The sequence below is a fragment of the Ctenocephalides felis genome, unplaced genomic scaffold (genome assembly GCF_003426905.1).
Source record: "Ctenocephalides felis isolate EL2017-DRISC unplaced genomic scaffold, ASM342690v1 CF-g0.4_SCAFFOLD_01492, whole genome shotgun sequence".
NCBI classification, from domain to species: domain Eukaryota; kingdom Metazoa; phylum Arthropoda; class Insecta; order Siphonaptera; family Pulicidae; genus Ctenocephalides; species Ctenocephalides felis.
The window spans coordinates 60,401,532-60,427,980 of NW_020537646.1; positions in this window are offsets into that span (position 1 = coordinate 60,401,532).

The window sequence follows — 26,449 nt, forward strand, 5'->3', positions numbered from 1 at the left end:
TTCATATGTTTATCATTCAATATGCCATACATATACTGTATTTCATATTATTTTAATTTCTGGCACATCTCAGCTGCTTTTTGGCAATAATAATGTTTTCATTATTTATTTCATTTTTCTTATTCATGATTATAAATTTATTATACATATTCTAATATTGTCTAGGTTCATAAGTAAACTGAAATTTATAGCAGATGATAGTTTTCATTTATTTTCAATGCAAACAATGACATGTCGTTTTTTCCACTTATTTCTACAATATTGCACATCCTAGAAAATTTCCTTAACAAACTTCAGAAAGATTTATCAAAATCTGAATAATCGTTTAGAAGGAGTTTACAGTGAGTGCTTGTAATTTAATATGAACTTTATATAATAACAATAAAGCTCAAATTGATACTACGCTTTAGTTTGCAAACGTTGTTTGAGAAAAAGAAAAGGGCTGTTTTTAGGGGTTTTCCGGCAATTATTCGAATTTTTCTCGCCTTAAGGGGTTAGGGGTACTTGGAGTCACGAAAAAATGAGAATATTCAGTATTTTTTCTTTGTTATTAAACGATGTTTTTTTTTTACAAAAATATTAATACGACATTATTATACAATGTTTTGACTTGAAGTAATAAAAATTAAAAAAAAAAATTCCCAAAGTTATATCTTTTTGTTGACCCTGTTTCAAAAAACGGTCCTGCCGTTGACCATCATAACTACTTAGAGATTCATCTAAAATCAATCAAATAAAAAGAATAGTTTTGTAAATAGATAATCCTGGGCCTGATCGAAGGTTTTTTTTCTGCAAAAAGTAACAAAATGGCAGCATCAGAATTTTTTTTCTAGATTGTTGGGTAAAAAATCATCAGTTAATTGGTCTTAAAAAATTGAAATTTTTGAAAAAATAAAAATCCTTCGATCAGGCCCGAGTTTATAATGTATTCCAAAAGATGTATAAATTTCATTTAAATTTACTAAGCGGTTTTTGAGTTACAGTGGTCACCGATTCAAAAAAACATAGTTTTGAGACAAACGCGTTTAAAGTTTCACATTCGATTTACGTACAGAAATTCGAATTATTGAATTGCTTAAACCGAGTCATCTATTTCTGGGCCATATAATAGTTCATCAGTCATTGTGCAAGTTACCAACATTCTCATTTGCTATTGTCTACGAAGTATTCTGGCCCCCCGAGTGTTCTCGTTGGCGCGCTGATCTGCCACTTTCACACATGCAGCATCCAATTTTTCAGAATACCAATGGGAATTACATCCACAATTAGGTCCTAGGGTATCCATGATCTATAATAATGTTTATGTATATGTATTCAGCAATTTGTACGATAGTAGAACTAGTATTCACGGTTTTTAGACTATTTTTTAAAGTAGTTGGTTGAAGCTTTTAATTTTTTCTGATGATGGATTCAATCTTGTACTACACATTTTGAAAGTAAATTATCATTGCTGAGATTGTCGTAAATCGGTTTAAAAGCTTTTAAAACATCAGGAGGTGAGGGAGATTATTTTTGAGTATAGGTATCGAGCTCTCCACTTGCGTCAGCGCGCTGGTAAGAGTCCAATAACTCAAAAAATAATCATCGGATCAACTTGAAATTTTCAGAGAACATTTTCAAGAAATTACACTTAATAAATAACAACAATAATAAAAATCGACTTTTTAAAAATTTCAAGTACCCCTAACCCCTTAAGAACCATCCTCGGACTTCAACGAACATTTTAAAAAAAGAATTGGCCAAATTGGTTCAGGCGTTGTTGAGTTATGCGCTTACCAACACATTTTGCGATTCATTTTTATATATAAGACTAGCAAACCCGACGAACTCCGTTTCGCCACCAGATGAATTCGTGAGAAAGATGAAGCAATTTTTTGTTTGTTTTATATTTGAAAAGGAAAAATTTGATTTTATTACACAACAGTAATGAATTTATTTCGATTACAAAAATGAAGTGTTTTTTAGTTGAACTTCTCTTAGTAAATGAAAGTGAATCCGCAAATTACCGGTTAAGTTTCATTGAAGTGCTCTTTCGAAACCCACATTTTTTGATTTCTTGATCTGACGTTAACACAAACAAAGCGGATGGTTTTCCAACTCGTGAACAGGCAACGTATAACTGCCCATGTGAAAAACAATGATTTTCTAAATAATCTATTTGAAATTTATCCCGCTAAGCGATTGGCCTTGCAACTTGTTATTGCGATAGCAAGGCGAACTGGAAATTGCAATCGTTTGAAGTCAAACGAAAGACCAGTCGGAATCAGTATGTCACCAAATCGCCAGCAATTTTTGATTGAATGGTGAAATTCAGTGCGTGTACATCATTTTTCTTTGTGGCAAGAATTGCTCGTGGACTTAATCAAACATAATTCTGATAATTTTCACTAATGTCATTACTCGAACTTTTCATTATGGCGCGGGAAGTACCAGCAATTTGCATTAAGGCACGATGCCATACACCATTTCTTAGCTATAAACCTTGCGGAGCCCGAGACCTTTCCAACGAATGCAAAATTGTCGAAATCGGTTCGTGCGTTCTGGAGTTATATCGTCAGGAAGGAAAATCCGACTTATTTTTATATATATGTAGACTAGTTTCATGCTTTGCCGTGTTTTAGTTTAAATTAAAAAGTTGAATAAAGATATGTATTTGTTACATATAGTTTAACGTTACTACTATCTGTTCAACAATTTGTCTACGAATTTATCTATCAACTTGTTAGGCTTACCAATTTACTTGTCAACCTATTTACCTATCAACCCGTTTCACATTTCTACCAGTTTACCTGTTTTGTATCAACCTGTTTATCCGTCTTGTTACTTGTCTATCTACCAGTTGTCCTGTCTACCTTTTTAAATATCTTCCAATTAACCTGACCACCAGCTATTTAACAAATTACCTTTCACCAATTTACTTGTCTACCAATTCACCTGTCTCTCAATTTACCTGTCAACCTATTTGCCTATCAACCTGTTTATCGATACACGATTTTACCTGTCAATCAATTTACCTGCTTTCCAGTTTACCTGTCATTCCGTTCTAAATGTCTACCAATTAACCTGTTCAATAATTCACATGTTGAACAATTTACCTGTTTAACAATTTGTTTAATAATCTATCATCTTACTGGCCCACAAATTTACCTGTCATCCCGTTCTACATGTCTTCCAATTAGCCTGTCAACCTGTTTATTTGTCTACATATTCGTCTATCTACCAGTTCTTCTCTCTATCATTTTATTCATATCCTCCAATTTACCTGTCCACAAGTTTACTTTTATAAATTCTCTAATTCACCTTATTTACGGATTATAAAAAAAATTAAAGCTCGAATTGATTCCACGTTTTAGTTAGAAAACGTTTGTATGTGAAAAAGACAAGGGCTGTTTTTAGGGTTTACCCGGCAATTATTCGATTTTTTCTCGCCGTAAGAACCATCCTTGGACTTCAACGAACATTTTAAAAAATGAATTCGCCAAATTGGTCCAGGCGTTGTTGAGTTATGCCCTTACCAATACATTTTAAGATTCATTTATATATATATATACTAGCTGACCCGGCAAACGTTGTTTTGCTAAATAAGGTATATTCTAAACCATTTCTAGAGAATCAAAAATATTAATACTTTAAGTGTATAAGGATGTGTTGTTTGAATGCTGTATACTATTAGGTATTATAAAAACAATAAACCCCATTAGTTTGTCTATATTTTGTCAATACAATCAAACTGCAAGTTTTATACATTTTCTATTTTTCAAGACTAAGACTGGCGAAATCGATTCAGCCGTTTTCGAGTTTTATTCGGACATTTGAAAGAGAGCTCCATTTTTATATATAAGATATATATATATATATATATATATATATATATATATATACTAGATGACCCGACAGACGTTGTCCTGTACCCACCTCTACGTTTTTTTATATCCTATACTAATATTTATACCGTTCATTTAAAAATAATCATTATTGTTTTTCGAGTTACTATTTACACTAATATATGAGTGATGTTAAATGTAGTACTGTTTCAAATAAAATGATTATTCTCAACTCCCATAGTTAACACTTTAATTATCCCTTTAACAAATATTAAAATATGTTCAATAAAATTATATATTAAAAATTATACACTGCGATTTATAGAACAAATTTATTTCCAAAAGCTCAATTTATTTTATTGAATTTAAGGGTTATACAATATTTTTGGACATACCTGTAGATGTGGATGTTTAAATGAATGGTTTTTTGTTTATTCACGGCTAAAACATTGATTTTACAAATTTATCACCATGTATTTATTGTCATACCATAGATACACGTGTTGAAAATTGAAATCTTTTAAAATGTATAACAAATTCAGAAATAATTAATATATAGCATGAGGTCAAGGTACAATATCACCTTGGATTTTTCTACCCAAAATAATTTCTTCAATAATGTTGCCTACAATTTTTAAAATTTCGTACCATATTCTAACTGGCTTTTAGTATTTTAATATCTATCTATCTATCCGGTTGGACAGCCGCGCACTCTTTAAACAATTAGAACTCTATCTATATTTGTGTAACAAAAAAATAATAAAAAGCAATAATTAGTCTGAGAAATACCTTGAATTTTCATATATATATACTTTTATGCGAATTTTTTCAGAGACATTATAATGAGAAATTGTTTTTTTTTTAAATGTATTTTTTTATGAAATCATGAGTTTTTTGAAAATCGTTTGTACTAATGTTATGGTATTTTTTAGAATCCATCAAGATCTCTCAAACCTAGTTAATTCTAGATGGTGAACGATTATTTTTAATTTTGGTGGAAATGGCACTCATAAACTATTTGATTTAAATGAAAAAAAAAAAACATTGTATGCGTCTTTTAATTGCATGATAACTCACTCATTTTATACGCAGAAGTACCTCTTTTAAAGCTTATTTAGAGAACTATAAAAACCCATTTGCATAATTAACTTAATATTGTTCGTAGAACACTGTAAAATAGCGATTTATTAGGATTTTTATTGATATAATTTTGTTCATTACATGATTTTCGTTAAAATGTATACACCTAAGTCTGTTTTTACACGGAGATTGGTTCCAGAAGAAGCCGTGTAAAAAAACGTGTAAAAAAAGACATTGATCTTATACAAAAATGGGTGATTTGTCCTACTCTCTAAAATCTATTAAAATTAGTGAAAAACAAGAATTCATGTTTATTTTATTAATAATTTCCCTAAATTAGTGCTATTCACATTTGCTTTGACCAGTAAAAATTGTTTGTACGCGCTAAAGGGGAATTCACTTAAATCTTTAAGCTAGTGTTCGCAAACTATCGATACTATCGATGGTTTCAGACTTTTTTCTTTCATAAATACTTTTTTGTAGTATGAACATACTTTGCAAAAATTAAATTTGACAAAAAAAAATTGAGTACATAAAATTTCAAATCGTGCTAAATGGAATAAAATCGTGTAAAAAAATTAAAAATATTCAATTTTTAAACCGTGTTATGTCAAAACCGTGTACAAAAAGACCGTGTAAAAACAGACTTAGGTGTATTTTTGAAGATATTAGCAAAAAACGATGAAAAACGCAAAAAGAAACAAATTTTCAGTAGCCAGTAACTTGAAAAGTATTTGCTTTTTTGAAAAACATTATTAAACATTTTTCTCTTATAATTAGTTCTTTTATCCACTACCAACGTTATTACACCACTGAAAAGAAATGGCACCCCCCGGGTAGTGCAAAGGAGTCTAAATTGTTTTCACTTTTGAACTTGAGAGTAAGATGAGCCTAATTCCAAAGTTCCAAACAAATTGAAAAACAGTAAAAAAAAGTTCAGACCCAAAGCGCTCCATTGAGTAAATATTCCGTACAAAATGCCAACCATATGAATTTTTTTTGTATTGTGACTTAGTATATTAAGGCAAAACGACTGCAAATTGAATATTTTTGAGCGCAATCACTTATGGCTCGTCTCCTTTGCACGAATTCGTACGGCGAGTCTGTTCGCAAAGTGCGCAAACAAACATGTTATATTGATAGAGCATCTTATATTAATTTAATTATGGCACATCTCAGCTGCTTTTCTACAATTATAATGTAGACATTACATTTTCTTTATTTTTAATCATGAATTTATTATATTTTAATATTGCCTTAAGCCGGCCACATACGTAACTGTATACTTGCGCAACTGAATGAATGCGCAACCAGGCGCATTTTCACAGCGCCCACAGACGGTTCAAGTTTATATTCAAGTACTTGCGCAAGCATATCACAAATGTCAAATAATAAATGTCAAAACATAACCTAAAAATATATCTTTTTTTATTAATTTATGTATTTACAGCATCAAAAGAGAATTCAAAATGTTTAGAGGGCTAATTTAATAACTTTTAATTGTCGATAATTTCATAAACTTGTATTATGAATTCGCTACAAAGTAAAATAAAAACGGAACATGTGCTACCACACGCGGCCAACGAATGAACTTGCCGACTTGAATGATTGCGCAATTAAAATAAAGAAAAAAGTGCTCATGCCTACTCGCTTGCACCAGTTGCGCAAAAAACACTCCACAGACGCTACAGAATACATACGCAAGTCGCAGGTTGCGCAAGTATACAGTTACGTCTGTGGCCGGCTTTAGCCTATAAGTAAATAGAAATGTTTGGCAAATGACAGTTGTCATTTGTTTTTATTGTCAAACCATGCCTTAAATATTTTAAAGGTCAAACAATGATAATCGTTTTTTTGTAATTTTTTCCATTTATTTTTACAATCTAACTACATTTATATGAATCGATGCCATGCACACCTAATTTTCTTAGCTATAAACCTTGTGGAGCCCGAGACCTTTCCAACAAATGCAAAATTGTCGATATCAGTTCGTGCGTTCTGGAGTTATTTCGTCAGGAAGGAAAACCAACTAATTTTTATATATATAGAATATAGAAGATAATCTATTTGAAATTATTTAAAACAATTGGAGATTATTTTTATTACTCGAATTTTTAATTACGGTGCGTGAACTTCCAGCAATTTGCATTAGGGCACGATGCCATGCACCACTAATTTTCTTAGCTATAAACCTTGCGGAGTCCGAAGCCTTCCAACGAATGCAAAATTGTCCAAATCGGTTCGTGCGTTCTGGAGTTATTTCGTCAGGAAGGAAAACCCGACTTATTTTTATATATATAGAAGATATTATAGAGGATAAGCTGAATTACAAAGTTAAAATTATTTATTTGAAGTATATAAGTGAGCTTTAGAACTTTAGCCAGAATTAAAATTAAAATGTGAATTATTTTCGATATACAAAGAAACATTTTTTTTGAAAAAAAAAAAAAAAAATTGAAATATTCTTCTTTCCCAAATGCAATTGTTTTGTCAACAGAAACAGCAAGTTTTTTTAATCATTCAAATCGGATGCTTAGTTCTCTCAAAAACTGCCATTTTTGTACATTTAGCTCCGTATTTTCGAAATGGCTGGACTTTTCTTTGCCAAAACCTAACCACTACTTCTCCCAATCATTACAAATTGAATGTTTTTTGGATCACTTAAATTGAATACTCCGTTCTCTCAGAAACTCGATTTCTCGTAACGGCTGGACCTGCCTTTGCCAAATTTCTCTCCGATTTTATGTTAATTAGACTGGAAAGTCTGGTTTGCGCAAATATGTGGTTCCAAATGGCAGCAATTTTCTTACCGCTTTGGATGTCAAAACCCTTTGCAGCTTTTGACATCCAAAAACATGACAAGTCAAATGACAGAATAAAGTTCCAGAATTGATTCTGGAGGTTTTCCCGGTATCATGCAAGTTTCACATTTAAAAGAATCTGCAATCCAACTCACAATACGTGTACTCAGATCTGGAAAGTAATCCAAAAACCGCTCTCTCGGGTGAAGTAATATTTTCACAATCCTCCAAAAACAAAGCTAACTTTGGAAAAGATGCTATCTTGTTCTCTTCTACTTTCTGCCTCCAATATTCTAGCTTTGACCCAAATGCTGACAATATTTCTCTCGCTGAAATAATATTAATATACTTTCCATGTAATTCTCTGTTTAAGGGGGTTGTTCTTTTTTCGTTACAAAAAATGCAAGGTATTTGTTTTTGTTTTTTCTCGAAATGTATTTATCATAGAGACATGCGGTTTTTTTAAAACAAAAATTACAAAATCATAGAATAATACGTGATTTTCTTCTTTTCTTTTTGCGCCGTCATTTTTTAACCAGGGGGCGCCAAAGTCGGTCTTGCAAAAACGATCTCTTTTGCGGTGCCACAGATAAATCCGTTGCGCATCGCCCGAAACAAAAAAAAAAAATTACGTTGAAGAAGAAGTTTGTTTCCAGTCCCCCTACCAAAATAAAAGAAAAAAAGCAAGAAGGAAAAAAAATGGCAGTTATTTAAAAAAAAAGTGTCAAAAAAGGCCTTTTTTGGGGCGAGAAGCTTCGCAAATTTTTTTTGCGTAATGTTATCAAGTTGTTTGAAGTAGGGGGACTCGGTATTGCAGTGGTGAACAAATTAAAAAAAATGCAAGTCGGTCCGACTTGTAGTTTTTGTTTAATTTGTGGCACCGCATTGAAAAAAGTCAATTTGAGAAAAACGTATTTAAAGTTCTTAATATAATGTACTGAATACACCATTTAATTCAATGTACTAAATACACCATGGTGTTCAAAGATGCTGACACATTAAAAAGGTCATGTGCATGAGGTATTATAATGAAAAAGAGGAATCTGGGATACAATAGCTCGCGGAGCGATAAAAAAACGTTTTCAGAGGATCATACATATAGAGATATATATATCTATAACTTCGTCAAAAAAATAGATATTGAGATGATTTTTTTTTGAAATGATTCTAAGGGTTTTGTCTTTCATAATATCAAAAAATCTCAAAACCGAAACAAAGAAAAATAAAAAAAGAACAACCCCCTTAATAAATTTATGCTCACAAAAATGTCTGCTAAATGCGCAAGATATGCAACCCAGGAAAAGTTTTTAAAATTTTTAGCAAGAATATTTTTTTGAGAAACCCTAGAAATTTCAGCTTCATCATTTATCCAAAGACACCAAATTGCAATTCTCCCATTTTAATCTTTACGCTTTGAAGTATTCGTTTACTTTATTATAAATATTTAATCCACGACATCTGAACTCGAGAAGAAAACAAAACAGCAATTCCTTTTCAAAATTATCTACACCTTTATAGCAAACATATACCAGTTGTGAATTACCACTGAAATCCGTTGTCACAATCTGAATAGCAAAATTTTTAGTTTGTTTTAATGCAAAAACTTTACAGTTTTGCTAATGCAGAGATTCTTTTCGGTAGTAGGTTTTACTGAAGCTGATTTAAAACAAGCAAGATATATTAACTTGTTTTAGTGCGAAAACTACTTTTTGATTCACATTTTCTGCTAATGCAGAAATTCTTTCTGGTAGTAGGTTTTACTGAAGCTGATTTAGTACTTTGCAAATATATACTTTTTACGCTCAAAATTCCACTTTTACCCCATTTGGGGTAACTTACTCCGGTTTCTCGACCACTGCTCTATGCAGTTAAAGCAGTACGTGAAAAAAAGTTCAGAATGTCCAAAACATTTCTAAACTAGTGGGGCGCATGGCATCGTGCCTTAAGGCAAATTGCTGGAACTTCCCGTACCGTAATTAAAAATTCGAGAAATAATCAATAATTGTTCAAATAGAAATAATTTAAAAAAATAATTTCAAATAGATTATTATTTATTATAAATACATACTGTAATTTTATATGCTTATTGGGCGAGGAGCGTATTCTAGAAATAACTTATGTGTATGCTTAAAAGAAACATCTTTAATTTTTTTTTTAAATTGATTTTTTTGATAATTTTGAAATTTTCAAATATTTGTAAGAAATTGTTTTTTTTTAAATTTCGATGTTTTTAAAATTTTTCGAAATTCAGATTTTTGTTTTTAAATGATGATTAAAAAATTTCGATTTTTTTAAATATTTGAAATGTCCGATTTTTTTTTGAAAATTTCGAAATATTCTCAAATTTTTGTAAGAAATCGTTTTGTTTAAATTTTGATGTTTTCAAATTTTTCAAAATTTAGATATTTTTTTCAAAATGATGAAAAATTTCTAAAATCTTAGAAAGCAAATGAGGATTGTTAGGCCTGTGACTGGCACAAGGCATGGAGAAAAACCAACCTTTATGTTTAAAGAGATGGTTAATACAAAATATGTATCTCTACGAAACGATGAGCTAAAAAGACCTCTGTAGAACCCTTATGAAGGCCCATTTAAAGTTTTATCACGATCCTCAAAAACATTCAATTTAATGATACGTGGTCAAAATGTCACCGTATCAGTAGATCGGATTATACCAGTCCATGAAATAGCGGTGAAAACAAACCATTCAGATATTTCCAATCACCCACAGATAGTTTCTTCGTGACAACATCACTGGGAGGGGGAATATGTGGGAGTTTGGCAGGTCGCGCCAAATAAACTAAGCGGCGTAAAAAAATAAAATGTTCAGTTGGGTTTTGTTTGTCTAGATGTTTTGTTGGTCAGATATATTGTACAAATAAATTTATAAAATTTATTAATGAATTAAGGGGGTTGTTCTTTTTTATTTTTCTTTGTTTCGGTTTTGAGATTTTTTGATATTATGAAAGTTAAAACCTTAGAATTATTTAAAAAAAAATCATCTCAATATCTATTTTTTTGACGAAGTTATAGATATATATATATATATATATATATATATATATATATATACGTATGATCCTCTGAAAGCGTTTTTTTATCGTTCCGCGAGCTATTGTATGCCAGCTGCCTCTTTTTCATTATAATACCTCATGCGCATGACCTTTTTAATGTGTCAGCATCTTTGAACACCATGGTGTATTTCGTACATTAAATTAAATGGTGTATTTAGTACATTATATTAAAAACTTTTTAATACGTTTTTCTCAAAATGACTTTTTTCAATGCGGTGCCACAAATTAAAAAAAACTACAAGTCGGATCGACTTGCATTTTTTTTTAATTTGTTCACCACTGCAATACCTAGTCCCCCTACCTCAAACAACTTAATAACATTACGCAAAAAATTTTTGCGAACCTTCTCGTCCCAAAAAAGGCCTTTTTTGACACTTTTTTTTTAAAATAGCTGCCATTTTTTTCCTTCTTGCTTTTTTTCTTTCAATTTGGTAGGGGGACTGGATTCAAACTTCTTCTTCAACGTAGTTTTGTTTTTTTTTGTTTCAGGCGATGCGCAACGGATTTATCTGTGGCACCGCAAACGAGATCGATTTTGCAATGCCCACTTTCGCGCCCCCTGGTTAAAAAATGACGGCGAAAAAAAAATAAAAATTTTCTTAATATTCTATGATTTTGTAATTTTTATTTAAAAAAACCGCATGTCTTTATGATAAATACATTTCGAGAAAAACAAGAACAAATGCATGTTTGTTACAAACCTTGCATGTTTTGTAACAAAAAAAGAACAACCCTCTAAAAAGATAAAAATTTTAATAATCGGTAATTTTACTAATTCCTGAAACGATGAATAAAAAAATTAAACAAACAAATAAATTGAATATTTAAACTTGTATTGAATCGTAAACTTGCATTTACTTTATATTGCTCGAAATGGAAAATACTCTTTTTTAACTTCCCGTGGGGTAAGTTATTGTAATAGGCCGAAAATCGAAATTGATATTTTTTGCATTTCTCAACGTTTTGAAGGTTTCTAAACATTTTGGCATACATCAGAAAAAATGAATGTGTGTGTGTGTATGTATGTATATATGGATACAAGTTTCCAGTCACGTTTTTGGGCGCACAGATCAACCGATTTGAATGGTTCAAAAAACATTCGATTCCTATCGATAGGGAGATGAGCTGATTAGTTTTTGGCAAAGGCAGGTCCAGTAGTTACGCAGATAAAGAGCAAAGAGTGCAAAAAATAGAAATCGAGTTTTTGAGAGAACGGATCATCGGCACATCAAATTATCATATATCTTATAGAGATTTTAAACATGTGGACTAATTTTGTTACATTTTTTTGGGGTTCTGTACCAAGATTTTTAATTTTTAAAGTTTACTCATACGGTTCAAACAAATTTCAAAATTTCCAGATTCATTTTTCGAAATTTTCAAATATATATTATATATAAAAATAGAGCTCTCAATCAAATGATTCAGTAAAACTAGAAAACGGCTAAACCGATTTGGCCAGTCTTAGTCTTGAAAAATTTGTGCCAATCCAGAGAAGGTCCAAAAGGTGAGAAATTATTTCAAATCCGCGTAGCAACTTTACATTTTTAATTTGAAAATTTTTGGTAAACAGCACTTGATTTAAAATGGCTTCCCACACAATATTATTCATGTTGACAGATGTATCGCATACTCATATGTCAAATGGTTTTGACAAGTTCAAACAGATTATGTGTTGTTATTCTTTTAATTTTAAAATTTAATTATTTATATATTTTTAAATGTTAATAAGAATGCTTATTTTGATTTCGTATGAAGTTTTTATTTAATTCTCAAATGTTTGCTCACTGCTTTTTTGTATTATTTTATCAAGAGCTTGAAATAATACTATTATTATTGATTAAGACTTGCTTATGAAAAAATAAATAAATAATTTTGTTTTAAACGCTGTGCTGTGCAAGCACTTATTAGTTTGATGTGAATAATGTGTTACCAAAACATTTTCTGAATTATATTATTATTGCATATTGGTTATTCAAATTGAGATCCTAAATTTGGAATTCATCGAAGGGGACACCATAGACATTTTTCTCTAATCACTTATTGCAAGTTATAGTAGACAGCGATATAAATAAGAAAATTGGATTATAACACAGATAGTAATTTTAGAAATCATATTCATAAAAAATTCAATTTTGTGTACATACAAATACAATATCTTCGGAAACAAAATTGTTTAAAAATTGCTTATAAAGATCGCATTATGGCATGTGACATCAACATAAGTGCAGTTTAATTAGATATGGAATTAATCATTACAAATATTTACAGTACAATTTATTTACAATACAAATTCTTCATTACAATACTAGAATGAGTTTTGTAGTTATATGATCTATGACAATTATATTTTTAGGGTTTGACACAGAATAATGGAAAGAATCAGAAGTACGAACTTGCGTTATATTACATGATTTCATCATCCAATTAGGCCTTCTAATGCACGGAAAGAACTTTTTCCAGCATTCTAATTAGCAATGAAAAAATTAAAATAGAAATACATATTCCACATGGTAATAATAAATTTTTTACAGATTTTTCCTTATGTTGTTCAGATACAAATGCTGTTATTCATCGGGTCTTTTGCAATTACTTTCCGTATATACTATATACAAGTCATGGTGATAACAAAAATGCCACTAATTTGGATAAACATTGGTTCGGAACCCATAGGAATGTAAACAAAATTTATACTTATTATTGAAATCTCTATAAAATATCTGATAATTTGATGTGCATATGTCTAATGATCATTTTTGACCGCCAAATGGCATTTTTTTACTTTTTTTACCAGATCTTCGAAACCGCTAGACCTGCCTTCATGACAATTTGATCAGTTCTTTATCTTGTTAATACAAGTAAAATGTTTTTCGAATTATTCAAATCGGACGCTCCGTTCTTTTATAAACTAAGTTACCGTTTGTGGCACTTTTTGCACCGTATCTTCGAAACGGCTAGACCTGCTTATGCCAAAAAGTAATCAGCACGTATCCTTATCAACGGCAATCGAATGTTTTTGAATAATCGAAATCGGTTGAACCGTGTTCCCGAAATCGTCGACGAGAATTTGTATTCGCACACACACACACACATACATCCATTTTTTCTAAGGAATGCCAAAATGTTCAGAAACTTCTGAAACTTAAAGACATATTAAAATCTTTATTTTCGATTTTTTGCGATTACTATAACTTACCCCACGGGAAATTAAAAAAATCACTGGTAGATGAAAATATAAAAAATAATAATTTCAATTTCAACTAAATAATTTTGTTATTCAAAATATCAAACTAGTTGGTATTGGTATTTTGCCTTGAGGCAAGTTACATGAACTTCTCAGTAAAAAAAATCATTTATGATTGATTAAAAGTATTCCGAGTGGATTTATAACACTTAATTGAAAACGAACAAACTCGTTAACTTGGAGTATTTTCTAACCCACCCTAGTTGAAACGAATTGTGGCGCAATATTGTACTTTATATGGGCTCTATATAGTTTATCAATATTGCTATAATATTATTCTGTTAACATTTTCCCATATAAAGCCAATATTAAAACCAATATAGGTTCCATATAAAACCAATATTGATAAACAATAATAAAATCCGATTCAAAACCAATATAAGCTCAATATTGAAAACTAATATAAGATTAATATAAATAAACAATATTTGCCCTACATAAAAAAAAACAATATTAGCTCAATATAAATAAAAAATATTTACCCCAAATTCAAAATTATTATTTAACCCGCATTTAAAAATATTATTTAATTTATATAGAAAAACAGTATTTAACTCATTGATAATAAAATTTTATTTATTCTAAATTAATACACACATTTTTTAATAGTCTATGTATTAAATCTTAATAATTTTATTAACAATTTATACATTATTTTATGATAATAAGATTTAAAATCATCAAAATTTATTCAGTCAATATAATAAATAAATATTCAGTCAATATGATAATTAACAGGATCTTAATGGTAAATCATAATCACAATTTTTGTTAATCCTATCGCCGTAATTGTACAAAGACCAAGCCATTCAAACAATTTGCAGACCTAATTATTATTTCGATGTTTTTTTTTTATTTTCACACATATTTTAACATTTTCTTGAATTCGATCACGATTACACCTGAAATAAGATAAAATATATTAATATTTTATAGCAATATTTCTAAAATAAATTGATTTTATAAACTCATAAAAAATTCAATTACCTTTTAACAAAAAAACATTTCAGGCATGATAAGGTATTCGACTGATTGTTGTTTGGTTGCATTTTTATTAATTGTAGTTTAATGAAAACTCATATTTTCTAGAACTTAATTACAATTACATCTGAAATAATTTAAAATACAGTAAATAAAAAACAAAAAACTAAAACTGATACAAATACGAATATCAAATATACAAAAGCGTTAACAAATTTCCTGAAAAATCTGCGTTCAATAAATTTAATAAAGTTTTCATTTACCTTTTAGCAAATTCTTTTTTGTCTAGGTATAGTTTTATCCATCATCCATCCATTGTAATATAAATCCATCTTGATTTATAAAATTTAAGTAATACATATACTTGCGTACTTTTGAGTATAAATGTATAATTATTTTGAATTCAATTTGTTATTCACCGGTCGATATTAATATAAATTGATTTTTAAGAAATTTAATGCACACAATTGTTGGGAATTTTATTGTAAAATTTTTGATACATTGCACGTTCCGATATCTGTAATAACTTCCAAGTTATGTGTAAAAAACTAAATTATCAATTTTATTTTACGATATATTACTGCAAGTTCATTAAATTATTATATATGATTTTTATATGCGAATTTATTTATTCTTTTTTTTTGCTAATATTAAGCACTAAACTAGTTTTGTCAACTAAACATATAAATATAAGTTTTAGATTTTTTTGTTCGGTATAAACACATATTCTCGAAATATTTATTTGTAACAAAATCATACATATCAGTCGAAATAAAAAGCAATAAACAATTTAACTATTTATTTCAACACACATTCAACAAGTCAATACATTTTAAAATTTTATGAAATTACAAGATTACTAGTAGATATTTTTTTATTTTTGTAAATTTTGGATATGATTTACATCTGTCTAATGGACATTAGGTAAATTTTATGAATAACAAAATAACAAAGAAGCTGTCTGCAAAATAAACTATTGAATGCTTGAGAGAGTGCACAGTTGCAATCTCTCCTAATTTAGGAAAAGATTATGATCTAGATTGACTTGGAATGCCAGTTAGGTCCAAAGGCGTTTTCCTTTTTAATCTTTCGGCGTAGTTTGCTGAGAGAAGTGCCTTGGCGAGCCCTTTGGGATGGTTCTCTAGTCGGTGACTGTGCTTGATGGCATATCTTGCAATTTCTTCTTTTACCGTATGCAGGCCCATGTCCTGGTGGAGCAGTCATACCGGTATATATTTTGGGGCGTTCAGGATGATCCTTGGAATCTTATTTTGAAACTTTTGAATAATTTTTGTGTTGATCTTAAATGCTGTCCCCCAAAGTGCAATTCCGTAAGTCCATATGGGTTTTAGGATAACTTTGTAGATCAATAGTTTGTTGTATGTCGATAGTCGAGATTTTCTTCCTAGTAGCCAATAAAGGCTTTTGAATTTTTCTTCCAGTTGTTTTCTTATCTTCTGAATGTGTGTTTTCCAATTAAGTTTCCTATTAAGATATATACTCAAGTATTTACCGGCAACTGCTTGTGGTATCTGTTCTCCATTAATAAATATAGGTCGGCAAGTATCTTTCCTCAGTGTGAAAGTGATGCGGACTGATTTTTGGTTGGTGATCTACACAATGAAACACAGGGTTACAAAAGCTCGACTTAATATTTTTGTAGTGGAACTTGAGCAAAGCAATAATAATAAAGATTTTCACTTCATCGAATACCTCTACAGAACAAAAGTTACTATAGAAGTTATGCGCCTTAGAAGAGAAGTTCCGCAGTGTACAAGATGCCAAAATTTTGGACATACGAAAAATTATTGTTCACGCATCGCACGCTGCGTAAAATGTGCCAAAGAGAAATCTAACAAAAGATTGCCTCTGGAAGGACCCAGTCAATGCCGGGGTTAAATGTAGATTTGAGCTCTGACCACTCTCCTGTTATACTAACCATTTTTTGTAAACAACCACCGATTATCATAAAACCTTACCTGACCAACAAATTCACGGACTGGAACAAATTTAGAGAACTGCGTGATATCAACTTAAATTGTAATATGTTATTAAAGTCAGAAAACGACATAAATAACAGGGTAAATCATCTCATCGTAGCACTACATCATTTGGCACTAAATTGTACTCCTTCAATTACAACCAGTAATGAACTCAATTATCCTCTGTACAACAAACAAGACATTGCAATTAAAAGAAGACTCCGAAAGATATGGCAAACATCAAGATCTCCTCAAGATAAAACAAGATTGAACAGCGCCTGTAAAAAAGTAAAAAATTACTGAAAGAATACAACAACAACGTACTTGAAAAAAGAATCAAAGACCTGACGGCTACTAAAGACACGAATTACTCCATATGGAAAGCTACTAATCATTTCAAACAACCTATATTCCCAGTAATTCCTATTAGAAAAAATGATAACTCCTGGGCAAAAAGACATCAAGAAAAAATTGATTTATTTGCTGATTTCTTTGAAAATGTATTTCAACCATTTCCGCAAAACTACTTCTAGGAGGAGCAAACCACTGAAGAAATACAGTTTGAAAACTTTTCCAACCAAGAGTGTACTCAAATACGCTTCCTGGCATCGGAAGTCAAACATGAAATTTCAGTCTCAAGATCAGGTAAATTTCCTGGCCATGATCTTATATCAATCCAAATCCTGAAACAGCTCGCACCAAAAACTCTGAGGTACATAACAATTCTGTTCAACTCTCTCCTAAGATTAAAAGTGTTTCTTAAGGCGTGGAAAATAGCTAAAGTAATTCTAATTCCCAAAACAGATGAGGATCCTTGTCTTCTGAAGTCATACCGACCAATAAGTTTACTACCAGCCCTCTCCAAAATATTTGAGAAACTTCTGCTCAAAAAAGTTCTAACAATACTCCATGACAAATCTATAATCCCGAACTATCAATTCGGTTTTAGAAAGCTACATTCTACCATAGAACAAACACACAGAATCGTCGAACAGATAAATGCTACTCTACATAAAAAGAAGTACTGCTCAGCCTGTTTCCTTGATATATCCCAAGCCTTTGACAAGGTTTGGCATGCCGGACTACTACATAAATTAAGGGGGTCTTCCTATGTGACGGCCTGTTTTTTAGAGATATTTTAGGATTTTTTCTCTACGACCAGTAAATATTTAGAGCTTCAAGTTTTTTATCATTTATTAACACATATTTAGATAGTATAAATATAAAATTTCAGCTAAAAATATTCAGTCAAACTAGAGTTACAGCGCTCTGAACACCCCCGCCTCGAAAAAAAGAGCTCCCACTTCCTCCACGATTCCGGCTGATCGGCTTATCTGAAAAAAAAACGGCGTTTTAATTTGTAGGCTTAAAAGCACGGAATGACCTATATTCAAATGAATATAAAAAAAATTGGATTTTTGATAGACATTTGAAATAAAAGTTGCAAATTGGGCGTTTTTTTTGTTTTTTGCTATAAAAAAATCGAAGTTTGCCCTGTAAATTTCAAGTAATTCGGTTCAGCCGTTTCTGAGATACAATGGAGGAAAATTTGAAAAACAAGTTTGCAGATGACATATGCATCCTATCCAAGCATGAAGACCCTAAAACAGCATCCGAACTTCTGCAGCGTCACATTCTAATGATTGAAACTAGGCACAAAATCTGGAGATTAAGAATCAACAACCAAAAATCAGTCCACATCACTTTCCCTCTGAGGAAAGATACTTGCCCACCGATATTTATTAATGGAGAACAGATACCACAAGCAGTTGCCGTTAAATACTTGGGTATTTATCTGAATAGGAAACTTAATTGGAAAACACACATTCAGAAGATAAGAAAACAACTGGAAGAAAACACACATACTAGTAGATATAAAAAATTTATACAAAGTTTTATTTTTCTCCGATAAACATTTTGCTTGAATTTGTTTTTTTTTCTTGGTTTGATATGTATTGACATTATTTGAATTTGTTACATTTTCTACAAATGTTGTATTTTTATAATAATGCATAATTTTTTAAAAATTTGTTAACCACCTGACACACATTTAATGTCAAATCGTTCTTTAGAAGTAGTTAACTTATTTATTGCTTTTTGTTTCGAGTAATTGACTGCAAATAATATAATCAACATAATAGTATACCCTGTGTATAAAGCGATATATGCGCTAATGCTCATGATTTCGTGCTGTTGGTGGCGTAGTGGATAGCGCGGTAAACTTGCATACTTGCGGTGTCTTATTATACCTGGTTCGAATCATACAATCGTTTTTTATTTTTTTATATAAAACAAAAAGTTATCACATTTTTTTCATTTGAATGCAATAACCTATTTTTAAAAACAAGGAACAAAGTATGTATATTCAACGGTCATTCAACGTTTACATAAACAAATTATAATAGATTTAATTAATTTAGCTATTTATTAATTAATTTTGATCAAGAATATGATTTTTAAGAGACACCATTGATGTTTTTGCCGCTAATTTATTATTTAAAATTGATTATTTTTTTGACCAATGTAAATACGATGAAGAAGACAATGATTAGCTGTGTATCAGCTAAGATATTATCAATGAGTTAAATACTGTTTTTCTATATAAATTAAATAATATTTTTAAATGTGGTTTAAATAATATTTTTTGATTTGGGGTAAATATTGTTTATTTAGATTGACCTTATATTGGTTTTTAATATCGAGCTTATATTGGTTTTGAATGGGATTTTAATATTGTTTATCACTATTTGATTTATATGGAGCCCATATTGGTTTTAATATTGATTTTTTAAAGGCAATAATGAAAAAAATGTATCAAACTATTAATTACGATCGAACATATGACTTTTTAAAAGCTTTAATCATGTTTTTGGTGCTAATTAATTATTTAAAGTTAATTTTTTTCGTGACCCTTTTAAATACCATGTATTTCCCAAGTTCGATAATACTGGAGAAACGAATCTTGAACGCCCAGATAAAACTACGATTATGCCCTCATTCAAAAATTATGTATAATTTGTGTAAATATAAAATTAGAGGTGTAAATCAGATGGGAAACATGTTTTTTATTTGTAATAAACCATATAAAACAGTTGTCCCATGAATTTTCCAAATTTTCCATAATTTAGAAAACAAATATTGTCCGGTCCATCTAAAGACAAGATTCGAATATTGCGCCACGATTTTTTACCCCTCTGGCCAGGATTCATTTCTACTGGGGCAACTAATATATTTCGAACAGTTTTTGATTTTTTAAAATCGGATCGGTAGTTTGAGGTTAAATGTGGAGGAAAAGTTTAACGCTTTTTTCCAGATTACAAAGAATCGGCTTGGCTGATAGTCGCACAAAACTGAGAAACGATAATCCTCATTGAGATACATCAAATGGCTTTTAAATTTCTGAAATCGGTTCAGGCGTTTTTGAGAAAATGTCGATCAAAGGTCTAATTTTGACAAATGCCAAAAAACTATAGTAATTTTTGCAAACTTTGAACAATTTTCAAAATTAAACGGCTTGTCGCAGAGCCGTAATATTTTAGTATAATATAGAAGACTATGGTATCTACCGCAAAAAAAAATCATGAAACTCGTCGATTTCTTTTTAAAACTTTATTACAAGAAAACGGCCCGGCCGATCTTTACCAAAAACTAATCAGCACGATTCCCAACCAATATCTATCGAACAGTTTTTGAATTTTCAAAATCGATTCAGAATTGCGGGCTAAAACGTGGACGAAAATTTGTTCAATTTTCTGCGATTACAAAGAAACGGCCAGGCCGATCGTCGTACAAAACTCAGAAACGCTAGTCCTCATCGAGATACATCAAATGGCTTTTAAATTTTAGAAATCGGTCGAGCCATTTTGGAGAAAACGTCGATTTACGGCAAAAAATCTGTACACACACACACATACTTTTTTCAAATTTGGTCTCATTCGATTCAGAATGGCTTGATACGTCGAGAAAACATAAAATTAGCGAGTCGGATTTTTTGATGAAAATATAAACTTTTCCTTCGGGAAGTTAAAAATCAAACTGAAACTAGTAGGGCGCATGGCAATGTGCCTTAAGGCAAATTGCTGGAACTTCTTGTACCAATTTTTTTTAAAGATTATCATTTTTGAAAAAAAAAATTACTCTGAAAAAAATTGATTTTTGACAAAAATTTACTTTTTTTTGAAAAAAAGAGACTTTTTGAAGAAAAAATTCATTTTGAAATATTTTGGAAATTCTGAACTTTTTTTCAAGGCAATCGTACTGCTTTAACTGCATAGAGACGAAATATCGAAACGCGTAAGCGCCGCGCCGCCGTCTAACGGATAAACATTGGTTCGGAACCCATAGGAATGAAAACAAAATTTATACTTATTGTTAAAATCTCTGTAAAATCTCTGATAATTTGATGTGCATATGTCTAAGGATCATTTTTGACTGCCAGATGGCATTTTTTTACTTTTTACCGAAACCGATAGACCTACCTTCGTGAAAATTTGATCAGTTCTTTATCTTGACAATACAAGTAAAATGTTTTTTGAATTATTCAAATCGGACGCTCCGTTCTCCTAAAATCTGAGTTATCGTTTTTGGCACTTTTTGGCCCATATCTTTGGAACGGCTAGACCTGCCTTCGCCAAAAACTAACCAGCACATCTCCTTATCAATACGAATCGAATGTTTTTTGAATTATTAAAATCGCTGCATCCGGGTTTCCGAAATCGTCGACGAAAATTTGTACCCGAACACACACACACACGCACACACACACATACATACACACATACATTCATTTTTTGTATGGTATGCTAAACCATTCAGAAATCTCTGAAATTATATTGTTGTCGAAAATTTATATTTTCTCAAAAATCTATTCTGAAGAGTTCGATTGGTAAATTCGTGCCACAACATTTTCTGTTAAATTTATTTATTATAATGTAATTATAAATGTATAGAAATTGTATTGTTATGATATAAACATATGGATTAAACTTTATTTTTATCATCAATAAATATAAATAAAATTATTGACTAAACAACTATGTAGATTTAATATAATTATAATCATGAATATAATGCTGTATTTTTTATTAATTTTCAGATTTTCAATTTATTGAAATTTCTCCTAGAAAGAAATCAAAGTGGATTTACAATGATTCAAATTTATTGATTCCAAATAAATCGAACTGAACAAACAAAAAAGTGTACTATTATAGCTTAGTCTCAAAATGTATTTTGTCAAAGTCTCATTCTGCATTTTATTCTTTATATTAATAATTATAATCAAAACATGTCATTGAAGTGATAAAAAGAATGAGTTATTGGATCTATAACAGGTTAATGCCAAGTTATTAAGAAGTTAAGCAATACATCTAAGTAACAGAAAAGGCCGAGGATAGCAAGTAGATGTTGGCTTTGCTATGATATCGCGTCGCGCTGATTACTGTGCCAGAGAGATACAAGGCGCTCCAAGCGCCGAGGAGGTTGAGGCTGAGCGCTCTGAGGCTGAGAGCATTACAACATGTTTTCAACATTATTATAATTTTGGTGCTATTATTAAATCATTACAAGTAAGTATTTCTATATATATATATATATATATATATATATATATATATATATATATATATATATATATATATATATATATATATATATATATATATATATATATTGAATGGTAGAGTCTTGGATTTGTGTATATTTTGTAGAGTTTCGAACAAGAATCCAAAAATAATACAAAATAAAAAACAAGAAAAGGTTTTAATAAACAATTTCTTTATTTAATTATTTGTTTACTGTCAACGTTTCGGAACTAGGTACGTTCCATCTTCAGGACATCTGTCAAGAAACATGATCTTGATAAGATTTAAGCAAACAATATGTTTATGAATAGAAAATAGATTTTTCTTAAATAATAAATTAATTGTAACAAATAATAATGTACAGAAATATGATAATATGATCAAAATGAAAATGATAAAAATAAATGAGTGGATTATCAGAACAGGATATTAAAAATGATAGAAATTTTTTATGAAAGTTATGGAAAAATTTTTTTAAGAAAAGATTAACGATAAAATTGAATTAATTACCTGTATGTTTGAATATACGTTAGCACTTTTTCACTAAACAAGAATTTTTAACAAAAAATGAATTTGTGAGTTATTTTTCCGCCGAATAGTTAACTTTTGTAAATCAAAATTACTAAAAGTGTTGTCTTTTTTAAAATTATTATTTGAAAACAAATAATATTGTTTTCTCGATGTTATACTATTGGCTTTTCAAAACTAACTGAATTTGATGGTTCATATGTAACACGTGTAAACACTTGAAAAAAGAACTGTGAGATTGTATGTGTGTGTTTTTTTTTAATGTTAGGGTGTAAATACTTAAATTATTGAACTTAAAAGGAAGTCGATATTAATTGTTTGTCAAAAAGTGTAAAAAATTTAAATATGAGTCATGTAATAGGTTGTGATCTGATCTAATGTTGACACTATTAGAAACATTCAAGAGAATAAGACAACTCTCCGCGAATAATCTCCTAAAGATGCAACTTTCATGATATAAAATCTTTGGAGTGAAATTAAATGAATGGGCGTTTTCAATAGAGTGTTGTACTAGGGTACTTTTGAAATTTTTTTGTTTATGGTGGACCACACTTAGTTCATGTTGTCTCATTCTCTTGTGTACATATTGCGAAGTTTGTCCAATATATTGAAAAGCACAGTCATTACAAGAAACAGAATATACTACATTAGTATTGAAATTGGATGGGGTAGGGGATTTAATGTTCGTAAAGAATTGGTTGAAGGAGTGTAAGGATGAGCCTGATACTGAAATGTTTTCTTCTAACAAAATTTTTGCAAAATAATAATATAAATCTTCAACGTATGGCATACTGCAGTAAATAAGATTGGTGTTTTTGATGTTGGTACTGGTATTGGGAGAATTAATTTGTTTTTTCAAAAAAGTTTGTCTTTTTTGAATAACTGAATGAATGAGATTTTTTGGGTAACCATTTTCAATTAGAGTTATTTTTACTAGGGATAAATTTTGTGGATGGAAAGTTTGGTGAGACAACAAAATAGCATGGTCTGTAAGGGAAATAATAGTGTTTATCTTATAGTTTCTGGGACAGTATGAGGAATAGTGTAAGTATCTACCCGACCATGTAGTTTTTCTGTACCAATTTGTTCGAATAAAGTTATTAGTGTTGTAAACGGATACATCCAAGAAATTAAGTCTGTTGTTATTTTGTAGTTCATGTGTGAAAGTTATATTATTGTTAAAGTTATTGAAAAGATCTAGTACTGTGTTTATATGATTTTTGTTAATGATAAAAAAGTGTCATCTACATATCTAATATAAAAGTTAATTTGAAATTTCAAAGTTGAGAAAACGGAAATTTCTAGTGTTTGTAAAACTAAGTCGATAATTCCGGGAGATAAGGGACATCCCATAGCTGCGCCTTTAATTTGAGAATAAAAGTTGTCTTGGCAATGGAAATAGGAGTAATTTAAAATAGTGTTGATAATATGAGTAAAGACTGTTTTCGGAAAGTCAGTAAAGTTACAAATTGTGTGCCAACGTTTATCGATTGAGTTTAGGATTAATTCATGTGGGACACATGTAAAAAGGTTGACCACATCTAAGCTTAGAAATAAGTGATTTTCAGGGATGTTGCGGTTATTAATATATGTTTTATTAATATATATATATATATATGTGTGTGTATGTGTGTTTGTATATGTATATCTAATATATAAAAATGGAGCTCTCGATAAAACGATCCGCTTAAACTCGAAAACAGTCTTAGAAAAATTCTTGCTAATCAGTAGGTTGTCGGAAAGGTGAGATATTATTTCAAAATCGCGTAGAAACTTTACATTTTTAATTTGAAAATTTTTGTAGAAGCGTAATTTAAATAAAGCATTGGACGGTGGTTAAATACGTCAAATGTAAAACGTTTATGACAGATCATGTTCAATTCCGTTTTGAAGGATATTTTACGTGAATATTATTTAATTATGATTAAATTGTTATAAGTAGTTTTGTTCGTAGTTATGTTTATACACAAAAACGTTATTAAACGGATCGTAAGTGTTACTAGAGACTCAAAATATCAACTTTTTTGAAATGTTAATATAAAAATGCACTTTTTAGAGTTGTAGCACTCTTTTTTTGCAAATAATATTTTTCTCAAACACGGTGCTCTGAAAGATCTCATTTGTATAATTATATACATATTAGTATTTATAAAATATTTTTTATGATATGTTATTTTTCATTGATTCTCATGACTTTGCTATCGGGAGAAACGGTAGACGGTAATATTTGAAAATTTATAATAAAAGTATTTCTTCCATTGGTAGTTTTTAGCATTAGTTAAAAATGTAATTATTTTGTGAAATACCTTTAAAATTAAAATAAGACATTAAACCTGTTTGCCACCAGGCCGTTCCAAGTTACCCCGCCTATGGGGTAAAAAGGTCTAAATAACAAATTTTTGAAAGACATAATCGGTTTTCAAAATTCATAAATCGTTCGAAATATATTGATTGGGAATCGCGCTGATTAGTTTTTGGTAGAGATCGGCCGGGACGTTTTCTTGAAATGAAGTGTTAACATTTTATTTTCGACGATTTTTATTATTATTTTTTTGACGGTAGATACCATAGTCTTATAGAGCATACTAAACTATTACGGCCCTACGACAACTCGTTTAACTTTAACAATTCGTCAAAGTTTGCAAAAATTGGTATTGTTTTTTTTTGCATTTGTCAAAATTAGGCTTTCATCGACGTTTGCTCAAAAACGCCTGAACCGATTTCAGAAATTCAAAAGCCATTTGATGTATTTTGATATGGATTATCTTTTCTTAGTTTTGTGCAACGATCGGCTGAGCAGTTTCTTTGTAACTAGGTAAAAAGTGTTAAACTTTTGGTCCACACTTAAGCTCATACTACCGAATCGATTTTCAAAAATCAAAATCAATTCGAAAGATATTAGTTTAGAATGATACTGATTAGTTTGAGGTGAAAATCTACCGAGCCATTTTCTTGTAATTAACTGTTGAAAAAACATTAAGCCGATTTTTATGGAGCTCGTTTTTAGTGGTAGCGTAGGTCTAGCAAACAATAGTATAAATAAAAGAATTGACACTTCTTCACTGTGTGAGAATTACCAAGTAGTTTTAAACAATGTTTTGAAGTTCATTCCTTTAAAATAATCACCTATCCTGATTCGACTTTTTTTAATATTAATTTTAATTTTAATTAATTTCTCTTTTAATTTTCATCTCAATTCTACCTACTATCTTCACCCTCACAATGGTCATCTTTTTATTTTTTTACTATACGTACCCTCCTCGCGTTGTCAAATCTTAAATTCTCTTGTCAGTGTTTGTGCCCTCTATCTAACTTAACATGTGCGGTGCAGATTTTTGTCCCATTGCCGCATCGGA